The following is a 10,612-nucleotide window of genomic DNA, read 5'->3' on the forward strand; positions in this document are numbered from 1 at the left end:
TCGATCTAAAATTCGAGTTTTTAGCTGTCTACTGATAAACTGAAACTTCGAAAAATCATAACTTCCTCATACGAAGTCAGATTTGGGCGTTCTTTTTATCGAACTTCTCGGTTTAACTAATAGTACGAGTTTCGTTTGATCACTAAGGCTAAAAAGTAGTTTATCAAAAACTCACTTTTTACGACATTCGGCACCGTGCCGGTTTGTCGCGAAACTTCGACAGGTCATAACTTCTTCGTTATAACTCGGATTTCGGCATTCTTTATATATTCGTAATCCTTGTCACGCCCACTACAAGTTTCTTAATAGATATCGGCTTTATCTAATATTTAATTTTGACGCTCATTTTTATTCTTAATTAATTAAACCCTAATAATTAAGCATAAAACACATAATTCACATAAAATTCACATAATTCCTTTTCATTTCTTCTAAATGAGTTACAAAGGTTAACCTATACCATTATGTCAATATTAATGCCTAGCCTAGAAACACGGGCGTTACAACTCTCTCCCCTTTAGAATGATTCCGTCCTCGGAATCACACATCAGCAAACAAATACGGGTAGCGACTCATCATGTCACTCTCCGTTTCCCAGGTGAGATTTGGCCCATTCGTATGTTTCTAACATATAAGCACTAATTCGACCATTTTACGTCACAACTTCCTAGTCTTACGGTCAACGATTGCCTCAGGTTCTTTAATCAACCTCTTGTTTTCATCCAACCTTAATTCAGAAATGGGAATTATGTCGGGCACATCTCCCGTAAATTTTCTCAAATAACACACATAAAAGGCATTATGAATACCCTCCAGTTCTTCCGGTAATTCTAGCTCGTAAGCTTGATTCCCGATCCTCTGAAGAACTTTAAATGGTCCAATAAATCTTGGACTCAACTTTCCCCTTCTACCAAATCCTATAAGTCCCTTCCACGGTGAGACTTTAAGTAAAACCGAATCTCCAACTTTGAATGATATCGGTTATCTTTTCTTGTCAGCATAGCTCTCTTGAGCAGCTAACATCCTTTCCCTAATCACTTTCAACTTTTCAGCAGTCTGATGGACTATTTCAAGTCCCATAAACTGCTTTTCCCAGCTTCCAGTCAACATGATAGCATTCGACACTTTTCCCCATACAAAGCGTGATAAGGTGCCATCTTGATGCTTGAGTGGAAACTATTACTATAGGAAAATTCTACTAGAGGTAAGTGTTTACCCCAGTTACCTTGGAATTCCAGGGTACATGCTCTCAGCATATCCTCCAATGTTTGAATTGTTCGTTCGCTCTTACCATCGGTTTGTGGATGGTAAGCTGTATTCAAACACAACTTGGTACCCAATTCCTCTTATAGACTCCTCCAAAACCTTGAGGTCAAACGGTTTTTACGATCGGATACAATCGTTAACGAAACACCGTGAAGCCTCACACTTTCCTTCACATAAGAATTCGCAAGTTTATCCATAGACCATTTCTCGTTGGCTGCTATGAAATGCGCACTCTTAGTGAAGCGATCAACGACCACCCAAATCATGTCGTGACCGTTCCTTGTTCTGGGCAGTTTAGTCACAAAATCCATAGTGATACCTTCCCATTTACCCATGGGTACAGGTAAAGGATCTAAACTCCCATACAGTTTCTGATGTTGTGCCTCAACCCTAGCACAAGTTACACACTCAACCACATACTTAGCAACATCGAGCTTCACCATCGGCCACCAGTAATAGGGTTTTAGATCCCTATACATTTTCGCACTGCCGGGATGAATCGAGTACATGGTTTTGTGAGCTTCTTCCATCAGAAGACCTCTTACTCCTCCCATCCTAGGTATCCAAATCCTACCTTTGAATACCTTTAGTCCTTGACCGTTTGTATCAAACACCAACGTTTTTTCCCAAACGTTCCTCCTTTCGGTCATTTTTTTCTCTAAAGCTTCCTCTTGAGCTTTCTTTATACTTTCCACAATTGTAGAGACAACTTCAATTCTCAATGCTCTTGGCCTCTTCCTTTCAAGATTCACCTTCCGACTGAGAGCATTAGCAACAACTTTTGCTTTACCAGGGTGGTAAAGTATCTCACAGTCGTAGTCCTTGAGTAACTCTAGCCAGCGTCGTTGCCTCATGTTCAATTTCTTCTGATTAAAGAGATATTGAAGACTCTTATAATCAACAAAAAGTTTGCATTTAGTACCATAAAGAATGTGCCTCCCTATCTTTAAGGCGAATACTACCAGTGCCAACTCCAGATCATGAGTGGGTTAGTTCTTTTCATGCTCCTTCAATTGCCTCAATGCATACGCTATCACTTTATCCCTTTGGGTCAGAACACAACCTAACCCAACTTCTTTAACAACGAACGCGATATTTCTATTGATCGCTTTGATCAACCTTTACTTCAATTCGGCTTAAGTCAATTGCTACATCGAACTTGGTTCTCTGAACCACATAACAAACTCATCGTAGTCGGACTCAATTTGATATGACCACTAGGGTCGGAATAACAATCATCTTCTTAGTCATTACCGAAACGATGGTAACGACAGACTAGAATAAGACGGAATCAATTACGAGTTCCTTGGTAACCTTGTGACTTTCCCTGATCCAAGTGTGAGTCCTGTGCTTCCACTAGTATAGATCTCTACTACTATTCACACCTACTCATACTCGTCCCAAGTACTGTCTCGCAGTCCCCAAGTCCTAAAATCACAAAACAATTTAACACATACGAATGTGTCCAATTAATCATAGAATTTTCCTACACTATACTAGGACTTCTTCCATGTGTATCTTCAGTCATCAATTCTACTTCAACTTGGTTGGTGATGGAAATTCCAAATGATGGGACAACTTCAGGAATTACACCAATCGTTCCATCATCCTGCCAATCGAAGGTGTACTTCAGACGTACCATACTCCTCTAAACGTTTCATTATTTTATCAAACATATTCTAAGACAAGATACCACTCTTACGAGATCTTCTGATAGGTATCATTCACTATCATAAGCTTTTCATTTCCTCCATCTACTCAATTCTCTACGAGTCTTCACCATAACGTTTTGTACACCCAAGCAGACGTTCGGTGTACCAGGCGAGAATTTAAGATATGAAAGCTTTATTTACGATAAACGTATAAATCTCCTTATCACTTCGAAACGTTTACATGTTATTTCTAATCTCGTAATCATACGCTTAGAATCCTACACACATAAGGTTTCCAGATCCGGTCGGCAACAGACCATAGATCCGAACAAATAATAGCATTATTATAGCTATAACACAAAACATTTAGCACATAAAAGCATTTTAGGCATCCTTCCTAAAATAAACTAGTGCTCGTGTCAATTTAGGTGTACTACCTAAAATATAATAGACACACTCAACTCACAATCATCGCTTAGCATTCTAAGTTTAAGTCTAGAAATCCTACAATTTCTTAGTTCACTTAAACTAATGCTCTGATACCAACTGTGACATCCCCAATTTCACTGCCAGAAAAGACCGATTTAATTTATGCTTTTAAAATAATTTCAGAGTAATCATTTGATTAAAAGTGTTGCGGAATTTGTTCCCAGAAAAACATTATAAATATGTTATCAAATCATTTCCGAAGAAATGTATTTTTATTCACTTAAACCATTGGGATGTCATTGTCAATACAAAAACATAAGCATAAACAAAACTTACATTCATTTACACTAGTGATCTACTTCTCTTTTAATCTCTCAGTGTAAAGCAACTTCGTATCGATACCTGTGATACAATTAAACTGAGTGGGTCAGGCTTGGGAGCCTGGTGAGCATATAGGGTTTTCAACCCACAATAAATAATAAACTTATTAAGTTCTCAATCAACAATAAATTTATTAATTCCATCAACCAAATAACCCTAATTACCCATTCCCATTATCCTCACTTTACGTCCCTAAAACAACAATCACAAGGGACCTAGCCTAAGGATTATCACTAGGGGTGACACCATTGCTTTGGGGGTTCCTCAGCAAGTTATGTCAAATAAAACAAACATCGGGGTGACAACATTGCTTTCCCTCAGCAAGTTATGTCAAACAAGACATCCTAACATAAAACAACCAACAAGGTGACAACATTGCTTTCCTTCAGCAATTTATGTCAAATAGGCACGAAGTCACATCGTCGCCATGTGCTAGTCCATAGCTCTTATTCATCGACGGTATTACCCACGGGAGTTCCCCCCCCCCCCCCCCCGCAATACATGTCAATGGGTTTTCCATATACTAAGTCCATAGCTCTTATTCATCGACGATATTTCCCATGGGAGTTCCCCCCCGCAATACATGTCAATGGGTTTTCCATACAGCTGATGAACATACTAAGGGGTTTCCCCAGACATACATGCCCTAAAGGCACTCATGAGGGGAATAGAGTACAGCGAATGAACACTCTAGTCCATTAACACCTACAGGTTACGAGCCTGCTAGTGTTCCACAGACCATCTAAAACAGTCCATGGTTGTCATCCATACTCTGCTGAATGACGGGGGTCAACGTTTGGGTAAGGGCTTTTCTCATACTGCTCCCCTCACGAAGGGGAATAGAGTACAACGAATGAACACTTAAGTCCATTAACACCTACAAGTTGCGAGCCTGCTAGTGTTCCGCAGACCGTCTAGAACAGTCCATGGTTGTCATCCATACTCTGCTGAATGACGGGGGTCAACGTTTGGGTAAGGGCTTTTCTCATATTGCACCACTCATGCGAACGTTTGGGTAAAAGCTTTTCCCATATTTCACCACTCACTCTCAACTCATGATCTATATCACTGATCATCTCATCTATCCAACTCACTTTTCATCACACCCACTATTTAACTCATGATCTATATCACTAACTCATGAAGCTCGTCCGATCACTTCATAAAAGAACAAAGACTCCAAAGCTCTTCCAAATAAAAGTATAGGGAAAATACTGATAAAGTACTCCCGTACGCTCCCGTACCCCGACACGTAATAGTGTCAAAAAGAAGAACTAATGGATGAACACATAGTTCAAAAACACCTAATGAACATATAGTTCAAGAACACTTTATGAACATATAGTTCAAACATACGTACCGATTACAAGTCTACTAACGTTCCACTGGACTATCTAAAATAGTCTGTGGTCGTTGTCTATACTCTGCTAGATGACTAGATCATCTTAAACATCGATACCTCTCATCACTTTTATTTCATCACACATCATCTAATTCATCTACCCATGTTTTACCCAACATATTTGTAGATAAAAATATATATACAGTTTAAAACTTGTATAAAACATCAATTCAACAGTCACCTCAAATAAACAATTAATATATTTACACATAGCACGTATTTTAAGGTAAATACTTCATATCTATGTGTAAGGTGAAAGTGACTATACACTCACCTGATTTAATGAAAATCGGGCAGCAATTCGTTTCCTAAAACGATCGTTTCTAATAAAACCGGGAGTTTTATTGAGAAACCGGACTCTGTGAAAGGTCGGGCTTCAAAACCGGAAAGATAAATTTTCCGGGCTTCTCGGGCACTCCGTGGCGTATTCCGGGCTTTGGAATAAGTACCGGGGCTTCGGGGGATGTCGGGATAGTAAAAATATGGAAAAAGGGGTCAAAAATGGCAAAATCCCCTTTTTACCTGGAAGGGTTCGCAAGGCTCCTATTTATAGGAGTGAGATCCGAAGGTCGGCCGAGAAGAGGTGAGTCAGCGAGGCACGTGGCAGCCGTGGAAGAAGGACACGTATGCGAGGGTTCGGACACGCGGCAGGCTGCGAGGCCTCGGTTCAGACAGATGGCGAGACAGGGCTTCAGCTCGGATAGCTGGAGGCCTCTTAGTGGACCGGACTTCGGTCCAATGGGGAAGAAGGGTGACGACTTCGGACCAATCCGCGGTTGCCACGCGAGGCTGCGGTCCAATCAGAAGATGCCACGTGGAGGCTGCATGCGAAGGGTGACGTGGCCGAAGCCACCTATGCGAAATTTCTCGGTTTTCGGGCCAAAACTTCTAAAATCCATAACTTTCGCATACGAGCTCCGTTTTTGACGTTCTTTATATGCACGCGTAGGTAAAATTACGTTCTACAACTTTCGTTTAGACTTCGTCGCCTAATTTTGAATTTAATTTTTATATTATTATTTTTAACAGACCGGGACAGGAAATCCGTTCAAAATTCATAACTTCTTCATCCGACGTCCGTTTTCGTCAGACTTTTTACCGTTGTACTACAAATGACGAGACCTTCGATTCTGATTTAGGTCGTGTCGGCTAAAAATCACTCGATCTAAAATTTGAGTTTTTAGCTGTCTACTGCTAAACTAAAACTTCGAAAAATCATAACTTCCTCATGCGAAGTCGGATTTGGGCATTCTTTTTATCGAACTTCTCGTTTTAACGAATACTACGAGTTTCGTTTAGATCACTAAGGCTAAAAATTAGTTTATCAAAAACTCACTTTTTACGACATTCGGCACCGTGCCGGTTTGTCGCGAAACTTCGACAGGTCATAACTTCTTCGTTATAACTCGGATTTCTGCATTCTTTATATATCTGTAATCCTTGTCACGCCCACTACAAGTTTCTTTATAGATATCGGCTTTATCTAATATTTAATTTTGACGCTCATTTTTATTCTTAATTAATTAAACCCTAATAATTAAGCATAAAACACATAATTCACATAAAATTCACATAATTCCTTTTCATTTCTTCTAAATGAGTTACAAAGGTTAACCTATACCATTATGTCAATATTAATGCCTAGCCTAGAAACACGGGTGTTACAACGGAGGGTAGAACTTTAAAACTTGTCATTGATCCGAGAGCATGGATGATCCTTATTCATTTTCCTTAGTCTGAGAGTATGGAGAGGACATAGTTATTAGTCATTAATCTGGGAGCATGGTTTAGACATAGTAATTTGTCCTTAGTCTGAGAGTATGGAGAGGACATAGTTATTTGTCATTAATCCGGTAACATGGATTAGACATACTGATTTGTCCTTAGTCCGAGAGTATGGAGAGGACATAGTTATTTGTCATTTATCCGGGAGCATGGATTAGACATAGTCAATTGTCCCTAGTCCGAGAGTATGGAATGAACATAGTTATTGATCCGGGAGCATGGATTAGACATACCCGATCCGGGAGTATGGATTAGGTAAAGAGGTTAATTTTAGATCCGGGAGTATGGATGAGGTAAAGAAATTAATTTTAGATCCGGGAGTATGAATTAGGTAAAGAGGTTAATTTTAGATCCGAGAGTGTGGATTAGGTAAAGAGATTAACTTTAGATCCGAGAGTATAGATCGTGTTGTTGTAAGGATCGACGGGGTGGGGTAAAAATTGCTTATGATGTGAAATTGTATATGTTGCGAGTTCTAAAACATATATATATATATATATATATATATATATATATATATATAATATAACATTGTGGGATTGAAATCCCTATGTATTCAATTAGTTTCCCAACCTGACTCACTCGGTTTATTTGTATCACAGGTATCGATATGAAGCTACATTACATTGAGAGATTAAAAGAGATGTAGATCACTAGTGTAAATGAATGTAAGGTCTCTTTATGCTTATGTTTCTGTATTGACGATGACATTCCAAAGTTTTAATATAAACAAAATACATTTCTTCAGAAATGCTTTGATAATATGTTTATCATGTTTTTCTGAGAACAAATTCCGCAACATTATTCTTTAAAAATGAATACTCTGCTTTTCAAATAAGCATAAATAAAAATTTGAAAATGACCGAGAATTTGGGGATGTCACAGTTGGTATCAGAGCATTAGTTTAAGAGAACTAGGAATTTGTAGGATTTCTAGACTTAAACTTACAATGCTAAGCGATGATTGTGAGTTGAGTGTGTTTAATATATTTTAGGAAGTACACCTGAATAGACACAATCACTAGCTTATTTAAGGAAGATGACTATATTGCTTTTATATGCTAAATGACTTATGCTGCCTTATATGCTTTATGATGTTATCGTTTGATCGGATCTATGGTCTGTTGCCAACCGCATCTGGAAATTTTATGTGCTCAGGTTTCTAAATGTGTAATTACGATATTAGAACTGACATGTAAATTTTCAGAGTAATAAGGAGGAATACGTGTCTAAACCTTCCTCTATCTATATTATCGTCTGGATACACTGAACGCCTGCTTTGGTGTATAGAATGTCATGATAAGGACTCGTAGCGGATTGAGCAATTGGAGGAAACGAGAAGACTTAAGATAGTGAATGATACCTATCAGAAGATATCATGAGACCAGTATCTAGCCTTTAGAATACGTCTAAATAGGTAATACCTCTGGTACGGGAGATGTACACTTTTGATTGGCGGAAAGAAAGAATTTTTGGTATAATCCATGAAGTTATCCCATCATCTCGCAGTTTCACCACCAACCGAGTTGAAGCAGAATTGTTGTTGAAGATACGCATGGAACAAGTCCTAGTAGAGTCTAGGGAAATTTTTATAATTATTTGGACACATTCGTATGTGTTAAATTGTTTTGTGATTTTAGGAAATAAGAACTTGGAAAAACAGTGAGACAATACTTGGGACGAGTATAAGTAGGTGTGAAAGGTAGTAGAAGCCTATACTACCGGAAGCACAGGACTCCCACTTGGATCAGGGAAAGTCACAAGGTTACCAAGAAGCTAGTAATTGATTCTGTTTTGTTCAAGTACGTCGTTACCATCATTTTGGTAATGACTAAGAAAATGATTTTTATTCCGAAACTAGTGGTCATATCAAATTGAGTCCGACTAAGATGAGTTTGTTACGTGGTTCAGAAAACCAAGTTCGACGTCGTATCTGACTTAAGCCAGAAGATTGAAGTGAAAGATAATAGAAATGATCAATAGAGGTGTTGTGATCGTTGTTAAAGTTAGAAGCTTGTAGCTAGAAGTGCTACATACTAAATGTGATTATATCACATTAGAACAGCAAGGGAGGTATATTCTATTCTGGAATCTGACTCAAAAAGAACTGAGTCTAAGCGTTGCGTCATATGATGAGAGGTCATTAGAACATGATCCATCGTTCTGTTACGAAATCAAAGAAAAAAACTTATCTTAAGTATGTTAAGAAAAAGAAGGAATCTCCAATAAGGATTGATTTCGTAACTCGAAGGTTATGATTGAAAGTCAAACGCGAGATAAAGAGCGGGTGCAAGATTGAGTACCGCCTGCAGTCAAGGAGTCCAAGAGTTAGATACTCATTTGAAAGGACATAAGAGTTATGATTATTACCTAGGATGAAAAGAAAATGTGTGGAGTCATTATACAATCCCTGTTTCATTGATGATTCCGGGACGTAATCATCCTAAGGGGGAGATAATTGTAACGCCCGCAGATTCGGGCGAGTCAATTTAGAGATAATAAGCGTCAAAAATGACTTTTTGATGGAAGATTATTTAGAATAAATAATCTTAACCAAGTTATATTATATGTCACAAGGTATTAAAAAGACTTCTCAGCACATACAGATTTCTGCCGATCCTTCAACCAGTACTGCTTCTCATGACTCTCAGTTGAGGGTGGATTCTTCTCATCAGGTAATAGTAGATGCCATTGACTCATCTTTGGCTGCTAACAATTCCAATGTTGATAATTCTAGTATTCAGGCTATGCTATTATGCCTATTTTCTCGAAATCTCTTTGGTACTTTGTTTATAGCTTTTTTAGGTTATGCAATAGAAGGGGGCTTGCGCTTGAATTGAAGTAGCGCCTTTGGAATATGAGTAGGGCTCCTAGGTGGCGCGTTCATGGAGGCAACCCGAAGGAAGAGAAAAAAGAAGGTTGGGTGCTTGTGGTTCCGTACATATAAAGAATGCCGAAATCCGAGTTATAACGAAGAAGTTATGGCCCGTCGAAGTTTTACGGCTAAACTGGCACGACACCGCGTAACGTAAAAAGTGAATTTTTGATAAATTACTTTTTAGCCTTAGGGATCTAAACGAAAGTCGCAGCATATATTAAAACGAGAGCGTGCATAAAAAGAACGTCAAAATCTGACTTTGTATGAGGAAGTTATGATTTATCTAAGATTTGACATAACAATATTCAACCAGAAATTCGAATTTTAGATCAATCGATTTTTAGCCAACACAACCTAAATGAAAATTGAAGATCTCATTAATAGGAGCTCAACGATAAGAAGACAGTCGAAAACGGTGTCCGTATGTAGAAGTTATGAATTTTACACGGTCGGTAAACAATGTAATCTTCTCATACTGTTAAATTTAAAATCGGTCGAGAATTAGTCGATGGAGTCAAAAGGAGAGTTGTAGATCTTGTTAGTACCTACGCGTGGATATAAATAACGTCGAAAACGGAGCTCGTATGCGAAAGTTATGGAATTTAGAAGTCGGGATGGACTGATGCGAAGTGGGTGACGTGGCGCGATCGGAACCATTGCTTCCTCCCCGCGCCTTGACACCAGACGGTGACACTTGGAACCCAACTCGACGAGTTGGAGGCTCATAACTCACTGATTTGAGTCATTTTTCAGCCTATAAATACCATGCGAGGCTCACTCATTTTCCTCACACCTCAACCCTTCTCTCTCTCTCTCTAAC

Source organism: Lactuca virosa, chromosome 7 (assembly GCF_052849685.1).
Source record: "Lactuca virosa cultivar CGN04683 chromosome 7, Lactuca_virosa_CGN04683_v6, whole genome shotgun sequence".
NCBI lineage: Eukaryota > Viridiplantae > Streptophyta > Magnoliopsida > Asterales > Asteraceae > Lactuca > Lactuca virosa.